Source organism: Punica granatum, chromosome 4, assembly GCF_007655135.1.
Source record: "Punica granatum isolate Tunisia-2019 chromosome 4, ASM765513v2, whole genome shotgun sequence".
Classification (NCBI taxonomy): domain Eukaryota; kingdom Viridiplantae; phylum Streptophyta; class Magnoliopsida; order Myrtales; family Lythraceae; genus Punica; species Punica granatum.
This window is the reverse complement of record NC_045130.1, coordinates 13,086,836-13,103,735: the sequence shown is the minus strand read 5'-3', so window position 1 is coordinate 13,103,735 and position 16,900 is coordinate 13,086,836. Positions and strand designations below refer to the sequence as shown.

General features: G+C 36.8%; 2 long non-coding RNA genes across 2 annotated transcripts; both read left to right on the top strand.

The window, feature by feature from the left end:
- Nucleotides 1-2,049: 2,049 nt before the first annotated feature.
- LOC116205910 lies at nt 2,050-4,235 on the top strand. Its single transcript, XR_004156599.1, has 3 exons — nt 2,050-2,287; nt 3,730-3,797; nt 3,924-4,235. It is a non-coding gene; the product is annotated as an uncharacterized LOC116205910 (long non-coding RNA).
- A 7,971-nt stretch (nt 4,236-12,206) lies between these two features.
- On the top strand, nt 12,207-14,768 carry LOC116205631. Its single transcript, XR_004156544.1, has 4 exons — nt 12,207-12,374; nt 12,911-12,967; nt 14,300-14,367; nt 14,499-14,768. It is a non-coding gene; the product is annotated as an uncharacterized LOC116205631 (long non-coding RNA).
- The last annotated feature ends 2,132 nt before the right edge of the window (nt 14,769-16,900 follow it).

Below are 16,900 nucleotides of genomic sequence, written 5' to 3'. Positions count from 1 at the left end.
AAAATAATACACGTATAAAGTAGCGATTACCATCTTGACTAGTTGAACAAGATGAGATGGAATCATGTTTACAGGAACACAAAACTTGGGGGGGGGGGGGGGGGGGGGGGGGGGGGGGCAAAGAAACATACATATTTCTTGATTTTTACTTTTCCATATTTTGGCGAGAAAAGTAACGAGGAGAATTCAGCACAGCAAGAGAAGGTAATGAGATTAATTGTTTCGTTATTTTACGAATAATTTAATATCTCCTGATAAAAAAAGTACTAGGGACGAATTTTTTTATTTTATTTAATTTATTCATCACTGATTAAATAAAATATATAATATAATAAAATAAATTAAAACTGACAATAATTACAAGAGTACGTAAATCTTTCCCCACTCTCTCTAATATCGCACGAAACTGTAGTGTTATATTAGTATTTATGTTTCTTTTTATTAATTTATTTGCCAAAGATTAAATAAAAGATATAATATAATAAAATAATTTATTAAAGTAATTTAAAATGAACAACAATCGCGAGAGTACATGACTCTTTTTCCACTTTCCTGAATATCGCACAAACTCCAATATTATATTAGTATTTATATCTTATAAATATACTTTTAATACATGGGCAGTCCAAATTCATAATCCACCTCATTTGGAGTCCACAAGCAAGAATCAAAGTCTTCGAAAATTGACCTATACATTTATTTAACATGTCGACTTCCATACGTTGTATGCATACAGCTAATTAAAAATAGGAAAAAGTATAAAAATTCCCATTGTGGTTTGAAATCGAAACAAATTGCACCATGTGCTTTTGTTATGGACAATTACGCCCCCTGTGGTGTACTCCGTTAGCCATAAGGGGGTTACAACGTTAGTTTTTTTCATTTTTAGTCCTCAATCTTTAGCCTTTTAATTATTTTGGTTCTAAATCTTTTTTCTTTTATCATTTCTATCCTCAATTTTCCATTTTTTTTCATTTTAGTTCTAGAAAGAAAATCGAAAAGGAAGGATGGGTTGGGGTCACCGATTCACCGAGGTTGCCAGCATCCTCCGTAAGTACCAGCAACCTCGGTGGATGGGTTGAGGTCGCCAATTGGCGGCCCCAACTCCGAATCGACAGGGGACTCCAAGTCGGAATTCCCAATCGATTCGTGGCTTGGGGCCACCAATCGATGACCCTAACCTCTCCACCGAGGTCGTCGGCGTCCTCCATGGGTATCGGCGACTTCGGTGGAGGGGTCGGAATAGCCAAGTGGTGGCCCCAATCCTGAATCGACCGAGGACTACGAGTCAAAGTTCCAGATTGATTCATGGCTGGGGTCGCCAATCGGCTACCCTGACCACTCCATCGAGGTCGCTGGCGGCCTCCATAGGTATCGGCGGCCTCTATGGAGGGTTTAGGGTCGTCAATTGACGACCCCAACCCCCTAAATCGATCACAAACTCCGATTCAGAGTCCCCAGTCGATTCAGGCATTGAGTCCGCCAATCGGCGACCTCGCCCCCCTCCACCGAGGTCGCTGGTACCCACGGAGGATGCCAGCGACCTCGGTTTCCCTTTCGATTTTCTTTCTAGAGCTAAAATGAAAAAAAAGAAAGTTGAGGATAGAAATGATAAAATAAAAAAGATTTAGAACCAAAATGATTAAAAGGTTAAAGATTGAGGATTAAAAATGAAAAAAACTAACGTCGTAACCCCTTATGGCTAACAGAGTACACCACAGGAGGGCTAATTGTTCCTAACAAAAGCACAATGTGCAATTTATTCCGATCCCAAACCACAAGAAATTTTTATATTTTTCCCTTAAAAATAAAAGGAACCTCAGTTTTTCTCCTTCGTGATGCTACCATAAAAATGATGCAGCCCCGGTCAAGAGTTTGAAGTATTGGCATTGATTTTTTATCTGTCGCTAGCGGATTGTCACTTTCAAATAAATCACAATCAATTGACTTAATAAACCAAACCTCTTGGAAAACTGATAATCCAGCCAGATGATCCACCCAGCTTTCCACCTATAACAACTAATGACCAAGCGAGATCACGGCTTATATAACATCGAATAATCACCAATCCGATAGAGCTAGTATAGAGCTGTTAAGTCGAATCCATCCGATCATATCACACGCAAAGAAAGAGAGATAGAGAGGTAGAAGAGGAAGGGGGAATCGATGAAGAAAGCCATGGCATTTACGACTACTACTCCATCGTTTTTGGCCATTCGGATCTTCATGCTCTTAGCCGTTCTCCTTAGCCTCCTCCAACTGGCCTTTGCTGGCCGTCTTCTCTCTGGTAGTTCGTCTCCTCAAACTTTTCCTTGATTTTCAGATGGACATTTATGATTGAAAATGACGGACTGAATATTTTAGCTTTGCATGGGTGGTTATAAGCCCCACGAATGTCTTTTAATTATTCTTTTCAATTTCAGTAACATCTTTTAATTATCTGTTCCTGAATGATGTTTCCATAGAAGATGTACACGCAAATGGAGTTCTACCGTATTCACCCAAAAAAACTAAGCTAGTTTAGTCTCCCAATTTTGGACCTGTACCAGTATAATTCACATGCGTGAGGGCACGTCCTTTTGTTGAGAATATAGAAAATTATATAGTTAGATAGAGTAAGAAAATATCAATGATAAAAATCAATTATACAATATCATGTATTATTTATATAAATTAGTGTAAGATAGTTTTCACGATTGTTAAAGAGATGTAATTAATCTACTCCCATGACATGCTGAAAATTAAGTTTTAAGCTTAATTTGATTAACAGCTTGTAAAGAAATATAATTATGTTAATCAGTTATTATAAGATGTTGTAAATTATAGTAAATTCTCATATACTACTCATGAATTAAGGAAACATTGAAGCATATCAATTTATTATATTGATATCTGTTAGTTTCACGAGTACAGCTAGATCCAATAAGACTGGTTGAACTTAAAAGGACAAGCTAGTTGACAGTTTCACCGACAAAATACACGATTTGATTCTAAAACTTGAAATTGGTTATATTAAACCTATAGATCCCATAAGTTCAATAAATTTAATATTTTAAGGTTATTTGAGATATATACAGTAAAATCTAAACATGATATAACATACGTGATGTATTGCAAGTAACTTAAATAAAAGAAATTGCCTAAGCATAATTTTCATGTAAACATATGCATTATACAATTGCATAGTATTAGTTTAAAATAAATAATTAAAAATAAATATAAGTTATACATGATAATATCTAATTGAAAATTTTTTAGAGGTTAAATTTAGAAAAATGCTGCTTTCTAAACATATAATTTTATTGTAAAAGAAATAAAAGAAAGTGAATTATTGGGAAAAAAAACTATTATTTAGTCTTTGGCAGCATTCAAGAATGGTCATATTTAATGAAAGGACACCATTACATTGAAGGATTATATTTTCATGATAATTAAAAGGTATTGTTTGAAATATTCTTTCCATGCATTGAAAGCTTGGAATAAAGATTACAATTTTGTCCACATACGTTAAATGAGCGGAATTAGTTTTTATATGAGGGGTGTACAATAGAAATTATGAAAAACCAATAAACACAATAATGAATTTCACACTCTTTTTATGTATAGATTGTTCAGCAAAAAAATATAAGGATTGTTCTCTAAAACGTGCAATTGCCCCTTTATAACATCATTTTGATCTCTTAATTGGGATTTATATCTAATTTCACTTGCCAAATGATTATAATGAAGGTGCAGGAAGAGTGAGTGGAAGTCCACTACATAGAGGTGGGGGACATCACCCCTAAAGCTCCAACCAGGTACTCTCTCTTTTTTCCCTATAATTAAGGAGTACGGGCTAGTATAGATGTAGATAGGAAAGTTTAGCTAGGGAATTAAGAATTAAGCTATTACGTACTTACGAGCATCATATGTGCTATTTTCAGCTCTGCAGGCACCATGTCGTACGTGTTCAATGTCAACTATGCCCCCAAGGTAGTAATAGGAACATATATCATGAAGTTAAAGTATTCTGCTTTGTCTCGCCAAATGATGCTTACAACTCTTTTTACACAATTGTAGTTCTAAGATCATGCAATAAGTGTGACATCCGAGAAATTCGTAGTTCTTACGTTTTCGACTCTACATGTAAGGAGCTTACATATAAGGTTTCCATTTCTCACCATTTTGTATAATATAAAGTGCAATACAAAATAACAAGTTGTCTTCAGTATTGAACAGTGCAACCCGCTGGTCCAAACAAGCATATACTTATTTAAGCAGCTGTCCACATATTCTCATACCAGTAATTTACTTACTAAATGATTGTAGCTGTTATTTAACAAGTCAATTCAACGATAATCCTAGCTTTGAAGCATCTAAAAAAAAAAATTTCACAAACGGTTGGGCATATTTCCATTTCAAAAGCTCGAGTTTTGGAGTTTATTGGATGTACTACCCAATCTGTCAATAATCGTTTGAGCTGGAAAAGCTATCTCATTCATCACCTCCTCAACGTAATATGTACAGGTTACTAGCTTGTGGGAGAAGGAAAATCCCTCAAGATATATGGAAAGTAAAAATCTAGCCTAACAAAGAAATAACAAAGAGACATGACATGCTAATTATTAAACTTCTATGGGCCTATACAAATCTGGGCTCATATGCACTTAAAAGTTTAAACTGATAAATAATAGTACTTAAGTCTCATATAAACCAATAGTTGTTCTTTCATCTTTTTCATGTGGGATTATAATTCCCAACACCTGTCCTCACGTGCAATATATGGTATATTTCTGCATACACGTTGTCACGTGCCCTTAGACACCTGCTCTCGACAATTGACCTCGAGTCAGGCTCCTCTTCCGTACTCGGTCGAGGGGACTAGCCACGAGGCGCTCAATAATGCCTCGACTCCAACTACCAAAGCTGCCACCGTTACCTGTTTTTTTTTTTTAGAAAAGACAAAAAGAAGAAAAGAATATTATTATTTTCCTTAGAAAATAATTAATCATCTAGTTAATCATACAAAATCAATAATCTCTAGTGTTGAACATAAATAAATATTATGGATTAATGACTGGATTGACAATATAAAAATTAAAATGAGTAGATTTATGGATAGATCGATATATAAATCATCATCATTAATCATAGAAAACTTGCTTACCGATTCAAACAATTCGTTGATTAACCATCTTGATGCATTGAGTAGCTTCCTCAGAAACTTCAAATTATTACATTTAAGGTTGTCAGAATCGTGATTCTATTTAGAATCGGTCGAGGGTCGTGGAATCATGAATCATAGAATCGAATCATGAACAGTCTCTGTGATTTGATTTATCGTTTACTGGGATTTGGTGTGATCTCATCCTCAGTTGAAGTCAAAGTCGAGGTCGAGGAACTAGGCTCCACTTCACCAGGAGCAAGATTCTTTGATGACTGCCGAAACATTAACCAAGTCAATAATCTTGGACAGAATCCAACATATATATCTAATTCATCTAGCGAAAAAAACTCTCTTAAATAATGATCGAGAGTAGAATGCAATTTTTCCATTAATTCTTACCGATCCTTTGAAGAATTTTCTCAGGCTTCTTCCCACTTTTTTTTACTTTCACTACCATCTTGAAAAACAAACACACTTCCGTTTTATATGTATATAACCAAATAAATAATTCGCGTCTCTAGTGGTGAGAAAGGAGTAATTTACGGGGTCCGTTTGAAGTGGCTCTCCTTTTGGTATGTTATAGTGACCGCATCCAGCATGTTATCATAGACAAGAACCATTTTAGTGCCGTCCTTGAGTAGCTTTGGATTCAAGAAAGACCACAGGTTGATGTCGGACTTCGAATCCTTTGACTGGAAATAGATGCAATTGATGTGCTTATGGCCAAGTAATGCGGAGTCAAATTTGAACTTGCCGCCCGGTGACGAGGTCGGGATCGGCGATTCGGCGTATGCATGAATGTGTGTATGAATGATTGTTGGTGGAGTTGACTTAAAGGACGCCGTGGCCGGGGCCGGTTTGTATGTGGGTGAAACGAATTGTATTGTGAAAAGAGAAATAAAGAAATCCGTTATTCACGGGACGACAATATTCTCTCTCTCTCTCTCTCATGCAATCCAATCGGAATGTCTTCTTTTCTCATTCATATTACCCTGTCGGATTTTCATTTATTTATTTTTTTGCTCAATTTCTTGCTCAAACGTCACGGTGGATGTGGTCCCGTTCATGATTTTGGTGATTGTGCCGAGCGGGTTTAACTTACGTATGAACATCGCCATCTGTGTAAAGCTCCTATGAAAATAGTGCCAAAAACAAGATAAACTCGAATGAATAATTAGTCAATTATATCGAAAGAACAAATCTATACCAAATTATCACGATTACGAAACTATACCAAAGAACGATTGATTGATCGAGAAAAAATGGAAATCAGGCTCCAAAGGCCACCAGTAACTGGAGGAGGAGGAGAATCGATCAGTCCAACAACGCTATGTTGATTGACCGGTCAGGGAAGAGAGTGGCTAAGGGCTGACGGGGGGGAGGGTGAGGATATGTCGGAGGGATTGAGAAAATCGGGTAATATTTTCTAATATCTTCTAATATTAAGCGAATTGTCGATGATGTAACCGCCAACAAAAACTAACATCCAAACACAACCTAACATCCTAAAAATCCTATTCTAATGGAAAAAAAAAGTTACTTATTTTAGTCATGTATAGATAGTTCCCACACAAAAAACATTGTATATGACTATATATTGTAATGAAAGTCACCTCACATGACAAGCATTCTTAAAATACAAGATATGATAAGATATGCTAAGACTTCGTATAATCTTCTCTATTACTCCCCCGCAAGCTGAATGGGGACTTCTCCACGTGAAGCTTGGACCGAAGATCAGCAAAGCGAGAAGAAGATAAGCCCTTGGTAAGTGCATCAGCTAGCTGATAATCAGAGTTAATGAAGCAAATAGAAAGTTGCTTACGCATGAAACGCTCCCGCACAAAGTGATAATTAATCTCAATGTGCTTGGTTCAAGCATGAAATATAGGGTTCGACATAAGATAATCACAGAGATATTGTTACACCAAAGAGTCGGAAGATGACACCACTAAATCTAAAGTTCCCGAAGTAGAGACTAGAGCTGTAGAATCTTAACAGTGGCATTAGCAAGACTCTTGTACTCAGACTCATTACTCGATCGGGCAACTGTCCTATGCTTTTTGGAGCTCAAAGAGACGCTAGTGAAGCCAAAAAATACAATAAAGCCACTGACATAGTGACGATTATCAAGGTTACTAGCCCTATCAACATCAAAGAAACCATGAACAAATGATATGGAGCCTGAGCGAATATGAAGACCATAGGTAATTGTACCCTTTGAGATATCGTAGGATACATTTCACCGCCATCCAGTGAACAATAGTTGGACAATGCATGAACTGACAGACCCAATTTACCGCATAGGCAATGTTAGATCTGGTGAGCGAGAGATACTGGAGACTACCGACCACACTCTTATAGAGAGAAGGATCTTGAAATAGATCTCCATCATTAAGAGAAAGTCAGGATCTTGATGAGACTAGAGAGTTAATAGGCTTGCACTCCAGCATAGAAGTGCGAGCTAGGATATCATGAATGTACTTGGACTGTGTGAGATAGAGTCCGGTGCCATCAGTGCGAGCCTCCATCCCAAGAAAGAAGTGAAGAGGACCAAGGTCCTTCATAGCAAATTCCTGTTGTAAGGCAGTAATGATGGAATGAAAATGTGCACTTGGGATTCCCATCAAGATCATATCATCAACATAGATGAAAAGATAAATAAGATAATTAGATCCCCGAAAAATAAATAACGTGGGATCATTTTGGAATCTGAAAATCCAAGTCTCTGAAGATAAGTATTGAGACATTGGAACCAGGCTCGGGGGGCTTGTTTGCTCCCATAGAGAGATCAGCGGAGTCGACAAACATAATCAAGACGAGAAGCATCGATGAAGCAAAGAGGTTGAGACATATAAACCTCCTCAGTAAGATGTCTATGAAAAAAATGCATTCTTTACGTCTAGTTGCCGAATTGGCCACTGGAAGGAGATAGCAATAGATAGAACTGTCCAAATGGTAACCAGCTTGATGACTGGACTAAACATCTCTGAATAATCGACTTTTTCCCTTTGATTAAAACCCTTTGCCACTAATCGAGCCTTATAGCGATCAATGGTGCCCATCAGCCTTTTGTTTAATGTGGTAGATCCATTTGCAGCCAACAACATTCTGTGCAAGAGACGGTGGGACAAGATCCCAGGTATGATTATGGAGTAATGCTAGATATTCCTCCTCCATTGCTACCCACCAGTTAGAGCGTTTACGGGCCTGAGCAAAGGTTTGAGGTTCCTACAAAGCAGTAGAAATAGAGAAAGCAAAAGGATGGCGAGATATGGTGAACCGACGAGGAGGTAGAGCACACCTCTATAAAGTCAAATCTTACTTCATTGTCAAAGATATTAGCTTTGTTGGTGTACTGGAAAGAGTTCCCAAACCGTCTTTGCCCTAGACTGCATGCACCTAGAAGGAGATCCACCTGAGGTGTGTAATGCATAGCTAAAAAAACACCGACAGCTGATCTCGTTACCGAAGCCCTTTTTCGCGCACAGGCAAACCTGATTTGAGTGTGTCTTGCCAATTGAGTTGCGATATCATCCTTAGACCGCGTCATCATCCTGTGAGTGTTCTGAGTGACGGCTGCAACATCATTACCCATAGTATTCTCAGCCAGAACTATAGAATCCGTGGACTAGTCATGATTCTCAAGAGCAGAGACAGGCAACTCAATAGGTAAGGTGGCGGGCCCACCAGACTCATGAAATGGTATAGAAATAGATGAGGGAATAGGAATATGAATGGAAGTGATATTTGAAGAAGGGGGAGTATACATACCAGTAGCAAGTGCAGGGGAAGAAGAAGACCAACCAGCATCCACCGAGATAGGCGCACCTGTCTTGAAAGGGAAGGAATGTTAATACAAAACAACCTAAGTAGATAGGAAGATGCGACCAGTAGTAGGATTCAGACATCAATATCCTTGATAGTGATAAGGATATCCAAGGAAGACACAGGGTTGAGACCGAGGTTCTAACTTATGGCGTGTGTAAGGTCGCAAATAAGGAGAGCAAAGACACCCAAACATGCGTTAGTTAGAATAATTAGGTGGACTACCATGAAGTATCTCAAAAGGAGATTTGAAACCGAGGGATTTTGTAGGTGACTTGTTTATAAGGTACACTGCTATTTCGGAGGCATAATCCCAAAATTTTGTTGGAATAGAAGAATGAGAAAGTAAGGTGAGGTCCATGTCAACAATATGACGGTGTCTGCGTTCAGCAGAACCGTTCTGTTGAGGAACATGGGGACATGAGATACGGTGGAAGATACCATTGTTATGCAGTTCAGATTGAAAATCTGTAGAGAGAAACTCTTTTGTACTATCTGATTGAAAATACTTGATTCTATGTCCATAGAGATTCTCAATTTGAAGAGGAAATGCTCGAAAAACACTGAGTACATCAGACTAAGATTTGAGAACATAAAAACAAGAGTATTTACTGTAATCATCAAGGAAGTGAATACAATAATGGTGACCAGTATGAAAAGTGATTGGTGCAGGACCCAAAATGTCAGTATGAACAAGTTCAAAGGGAGAGGTGCTTTTATGAAGAATAGGTGGAAAAGAGTCATTTATTATTTTTCCTTCTTGACAAACAGAACAAACATGACCGATATGATCATTATTAAAAGAGTCTGAAGTACATAATGAGCAACGAACAATGGGAAAAGATGAGTGGCTAAGACGTTGATGCCATAAGACATTGGACCCGAACATAGATAGATGAGCTTGAGGATGGTCGATGCGCCTGCCTCTCAAGTGGAAACAGTAGAGTCCATCTTTAACTGGGTCACTCATAAGCTCCTGGCGAGTATGACGATCCTTCACAATAAAATAATCTGAATGAATCTCAAAGAAACAAGTATTATTTTTGGCGTATTTAGATATAGAAATAAGATTATTTGAAATATGTGGAGCATACAGAATGTGATTCAAGTGTAAAGGACGCTAAGAGAGTTTAAGAGTGGATGAACTAGAAGCAAGAACCGAAAGTAATTTACCATCATCCATAAAGATGTGATCTGAGTATAAGGTATCATCATGAAGATTAAGGTTGGACATGTCAGATGTGATATGGTGTGTTGCCCTTGAGCTCATGTACCAGTCAGGATCATGAAGTCTCGGAGAAACACTATGGGTCAGGTGAGCCGATGTCCAAGAATACTGACAAAATGGAGCAGTGTGGCCTAGACGATTGCAAGTCCGACAAACATCAATTGAACTAGGTCAGAAAGTAGAATTCCCAAAAAGGCCTGGGTTTCGGGATGGATTATGAGCCGAATTGGTTGGCCTAGAGCAAAAGGACCAAGGTTGCCTGAAGGCCCGAATGATACTGCTGAGCTCAGTCACGAGTCGCGGGTCTGACCCGAGTGATACTGAGCCAACTGATACTGCTGCCCGTAACCTCTCTGCCCGAAGCTTCCTTCCCCAAAATTGAAATTAGGGTTTACAGTCTCTCTCTACTTGAAGCTTCCTACTAGGCCCCGATTGGTAGAATCCCCCGAGTGTCCAGACCCTCCTCCTTCTTTGCCATTGAAATTCTTGCTTTTGCCACCATTATTCTTCCCTGAGCTCTTCTTTCCACCATTGTCGCTCTTCCGACCGTTCGTGTAGAGGACTTCCGCGGGTCCTACGCCAAGCAATCCCGACAGCGGAGCACCTATAGTGACGTTCAACTAAGGTTCTTGGGCGTAAAGGCAACGCTCTTCGTGACCGACAAGCAGAGATTGAAGCTCATCAGTACTCATGGTAAGCATCCGCTCTAACCGTGCTAGGACAATCGGCTCCCAATCGGGACCAACGCCCATGTAAATTCGACGATTGATGTCCACTGGAGTTTTGGATTTTCTGATTTGATACCATAAATAAAGTGTAAAAGATGAATAATGGTTGAATTCCTCCCTTGTCATGTGAGGTGACTTTCATTACAATATATAGTCATATACAATGTTCTATGTGTGGAAACTACCTATACATGACTACCTATACAAGGTAAGCTATAATGACAAGCATTATGATAGATATGCTAAGATTTCGTATAATTTTCTCTATTAGTCAACAAATACAAGTGCTGATGGTAGCTCACTTCGAACGAGTCAAGCAGATCCTGTGGTATGTGAAAGGAACTTTACATCTTGGACTTCGTATATTGTCTCACAACAATTTAGCATTGTATATATGCCTTCATTGATACTGATTAGACGGGAAGCAATAGTCTCAACCGTCGTCGACTGGCTACCGTATATATATTTCTCGGTTCAAATTGCATCTCGACTGGCTACTCTGTATTCATTAAAAAAAAAAAAGAGAGAGCATGGAAACTCTCGTAATGAAATTAACGTTGAATTATTCCCCAAAAGGATATCCTACTGCATCTTCAGTTACGAGATTCAGTCTCCGAAAAATGGGCCCATGAAGGTAAAGTGTTCACCTCACATCCCTCTCCTTTCTATGATTAAGCAAATTGGAAATCGCAGGAAGCCTCACTTTTCTCCTTCATGAAGATTCCACGAAGAAAATTGAATTGCAACCATGTTGAAGAATTACAAGCATTCTCATTACCTTTTTAGATTTTAGCCGTCACTTAAACCTCCTTCACACGAGAAAATATTAGGTAATACAAACACATAAAGGTGCATGTACTAGTTCCAATAGAAAATCAAGAAAATAAATTAAGAAATAAGTATTGTAGACTCTACAAGACAACGTGCTTAAGGCACTGAACGCTGCGGAGAGTTGCACACCACAGTATATGTGATAACATCGCCTAATATTTTCTTCAAATATCACGAATTGAACACAAAATGGCATTAAAAGCAGGTATTACACGTCGAAAAGATGAAAGAAAATCATGAATATATAAGAGGATTGGATTTACCATCCAAACTGCTTATAGACCTCATAGGCATTTTACAAACCCATCGACTCATTGGTATTAATTAATTAAGCCTGATGATAAGGGCAGCTCTGACCATTGACCAAAATCACACTAGCTTGTGCGTATGTGTGTATATATATAACCACGTTGAAGATAGATCAGCTGAGCTAGTCTACAGTCATAAAACGCGGAGAGCGAGAAAAGAGGGAGAAGTATATTGAAGAAAGCTGCGGCATTTACGACATCTTCAAGTCCATCGTTTATGGCTATTCGGATCTCTGTGGCTCTCATAGTCATTCTCCTCTACCTCCTACCACTGGCCTTCGCCGGTCATTTTCTCTCCTCCGGTGGTTTGTCATCCGCTTCTCTTTTCTCTAAGCTTGAAATTTGCAAATTGGAAAGAGGGAGAAATAAATTTGCTTGATTTTCAGATCAAATGTATATATCACTGACAATGCTCATTTGGAGAACAGATCGACCTTTGAACTATAACATGGGGTTGTTGGATTGCTGTAGTATCTTAGTTTGCTTAACATTTTTCATACACATATGTTATAGTTGTCATAAGCTTTATGGATATCTATCTCCTCCTTGTTGTTCGATTTCGTGAATATCTTCTATATATTTATCGTTCTACCTGTGCCTGTGCCTCCTCCCACTGGCCTTTGCTGGCCCATTTTCTCTCCGGTGGTTAATTGGGAGGAGAAATATAACTTTGGATCAGATTGTACTTTGAATTAACTATGCGGGCTGGGTTGTTAATTGGAATCCAACAGGTTTTGCTAGAAGTCTCATGATCAATTACAATGTCATATACTCTTTTTCAGTTTCTGCTGACAGAAAATATTTATAAATCGACATAGATTAATGATAGTTTAATTTGCAGATGATGCGAATATGCATGGACCTCTTCCGTCTCTAGCTGGCCAAGCAGTGGCACGCAGTTACGTACACTAAATCCCCTCTCTCTTATAATCCATGCATCAATTATATTTCATAGATGAAAAAAGTTTTGCATATATATATATATATATAGACTCGGCCATCTTCCATGTTATTGTTTCACGTGATCTTTTCCACTTTTTGGCGCATAAATTATATAGATATTTTGCTGTATCTACGTGTACGATCCATATTAGGCGAATGCTAAAGCATAAGTAACACTTGCATCAATCACGTTCAATTTTTGGTGTTGGTGAAGGTTGATTAATTAGTCATTAGATCTCCATAACTTTGTCCTCCAAAAAAATCAATTAGCCCAAAAATTCAGTGAGTATATTAAAATTGTCATTAAATGTTTTGACCAAAAGTAATACTAGTGACAATTTTCCAAATTGGGCGCTAAAGACAAGCTCTTCAATGACTATCCTATAAGTCATCACTAAAAAAGTGTTTTCTTGTAGTGTGAAAATTAAGTTTTAAGCTTAATTTGATTAACAGCTTGTAAAGAAATATAACTATGTTAATCAGTTATTATAAGATGTTGTAAATTATAGTAAATTCTCATATACTATTCATGAATTAAGGAAACATTGAAGCATATCAATTTATTATATTGATATCTGTCAGTTTCACAAGTACAGTTAGATCCAATAAGACTGGTTGAACTAAAGGACGAGTTAGTTGACAGTTTCACCGATAAAATACACGATTTGATTCTAAAACTTGAAATTGGTTATATTAAACCTATAGATCCCATAAGTTCAATAAATATAATATTTTAAGGTTATTTGAGATATATACAGTAAAATCTAAACATGATATAACATACGTGATGTATTGCAAGTAACTTAAATAAAAGAAATTGCCTAAGCATAATTTTCATGTAAACATATGCATTATACAATTGCATAGTATTAGTTTAAAATAAATAATTAAAAATAAATAAAAGTTATACAGGATAATATCTAATTGAAAATTTTTTATGAGGTTAAAATTAGAAAAATGCTGCTTTCTAAACATATAATTTTATTGTAAAAGAAATAAAAGAAGGTGAATTATTGGAAAAAAAAATATCATTTAGTCTTTGGCAGCATTCATTGTCATATTTAATGAAAAGACACCATTAAATCGAAAGGGTTATGTTTTCGCGATAATTAAAAAGTATTGTTTGAAATATTCTTTCCATGCATTGAAAGCTTGGAATAAAGATTACAAAATTGTCCACTATGTATAGATTGTTCTCTAAAACGTGCAATTGCGCCTTTATAACATCATTTTGATTTCTTAATTGGGATTTATATCTAATTTCACATGCCAAATGATTATAATGAAGATCTAGGAGGAGTGGGTCGAAGTCCGTACCGTGGAGATGGGAGACATAACCGCTAAAGCTCCAACCATGTACTCTCTCTTTTTTCCCTGTAATAAAGGCGTACGTGCTAGTATATTTTTGCATGTAGATAGGAAAGTTTAGTTAGGGAATTAAAATTAAGCTATTACGTACTTATGAGCATCATATGTGCTATTTTCAGCTCTGCAGGCACCATGTTGTACGTGTTTAATGTCAACTATGCCCCCAAAGCTAGCAAATAAGAACATATATCACAAAGTTAAAGTATTCTGCTTTGTCTCGCCAGATGATGTTTACGACTCTTTTTACACAATTGTAGTTCTAAGATCATGCAATAAGTGTGACATCCGAGAAATTCGTAGTTCTTACGTTCTCGATTCTACATGTAAGGAGCTTACAAATAAGGTTTTCATTTCTCACCATTTTGTATCATATAAAGTGCAATACAAAATAACAAGTTGTCTTTAGTATTGAACAGTGACAAATCATCCCCAACCCGCGGGTCCAAACAAGCATATACTTATTTAAGCAGCTGTCCACATATTCTCATACCAGTAATTTACTTCCTAAACGATTGTAGCTGTTGTTTAACAAGTCAATTCAATGATAATCCTAGCTTTGAAGCATCAAGTTTCAAAAAAACAATTTCACGAAACGGTTGGGCATATTTCCATTTCAAAAGCTCAAGTTTTGGAGTTTATTGGATGCACTACCCAATCTGTCAATGGTCGTTTGAGCTGGAAAAGCTATCTCATTCATCACCTCCTCAACGTAATATGTAGAGGTTACAAGCTTGTGGGAGAAGGAAAATCCCTCAAGATATATGGAAACTAAAAATCTAGCCTAACAAAGAAATAACAAAGAGATATGACATGCTATTATTGTAGAAAAATATCCTAATGCACCAAGAAAAAAGAAAAAATCCGAATGGACATGCCATGCATAATCATCATTTACAATTCGTTGTATTGTCAAGTAAAGGGGTTCTATCCACTGTCACAATGTACGATAATGTACTAGAATTACCTGTGCGCCAAATACTGGTTGATAACTAACGAATAATTTTTTAGTAGAAACAGGAGGGAGAGTATCGTAATTAAGATAAAGTATTTTGGTGCTAAAAATGCTCTCGGGTGTTTCGACCTTATCCATTTTCAAGTAAAACACCGAGGGAAAGATATTGTGTTATGTACATTATTCCTCTTTACTGGGAACAGCACGTGCATCAAATGGAAGGAAAGATCATCAACCTTATTCCCTTGCACATATCATATAGAAGGGAATACATAATCAATTGGGTAACTAAAAACCGGAAAAAAGACATTTTTTGTCCTATAAATTTAGCCTTCGGTTAATTTTGATCATCTAAGGTTTAAAAGTGCCGAATTAGTTCAATATATTTGATTCATAAGGCAATTTTGGTATATTTTGTGACCTAAAGGACCAAAAATATCTTTTTTTTTCAAAACTTATAGGGCCATATTTTTATTAAAAGTAAACTTATAAGACAAAAATATCTTTTTTAAAACTTACAGAACTGAAATTGTCTTACAAAGTAAACGTATATGATTGATTCGGTAGTTTTAAATCTTATAATACCAAAATTGACTGAATGCAAAACTTAATGGATCAAAAATATCTTTTTTCCATAAAAAAAAAAGATGTTTCCACCATGATATTCATAATTTAATTTTGCATTTCCGAATGGTAGTAAGAATGCTAAGCTGTCAAAAATGTCATCCGGCATTTTCTTAATTACTTAGAGGAGACAAACTTCGTACACAAACTTCGTATGCAAGGTGAAACGATGCATGTGTTTATGTCTTCCCTTTCGCCCACATGAAAAGAGCGATTTTGCTGTGTTTATGGCTTGATTATAAGTGAAATGTGATCTTTTCGAGGGGCTGTCACTGATGATGTATCTAGAGCAATGTATTGTTCTCTAATGTACGCAGTGAGTGTGTTGTTGTTTCCTTCACGAGACTTGCCCGAATCGATCAACCCACCAACTCATGATCGGGGCGGATGATATATGATGGACAGTAGTAACCAACAACTGATCAAGAATATCAATATTTCTAGCTTGCTAGTGAGATATATAAATTTCTGAATTTTCTCACCTATTACCTCAATTCATATGAAATTTCTGAAAGGTGGAAGCAATGTATTTCACCACTTAAAGGCTCTTAGAAAACAAAAAAATGAAAATTGCCTCAAAAAGCACGATTTGGACTCTTTTTCCAAATTTAGCATGAATTATTTTTTTCTCACAAAATTACATAAGTTTGTCATATCTAGCATTCGTCCATACTTCCGTCCATTTTGATGACGTGGTGAGCTAACGGAAACCGACATGGCACATGGAATCCTACATGACAGTAGATGGTGTTTTGCTAGAACAAAGTATCATATTCACTCCTCAAATTCTTCTCAAAGTCCATTTTAAGAAAAGGCAAATATGTAAATCAACCTAGCAATGGCATTTTTGAAATATTTTTTATTTTAAAATAATATTATTTTAAAATTTTAAAAAAACAAAGTAAATTTAAAAATATAGCGAGAGAAAACCACCGAAGCGCTCCC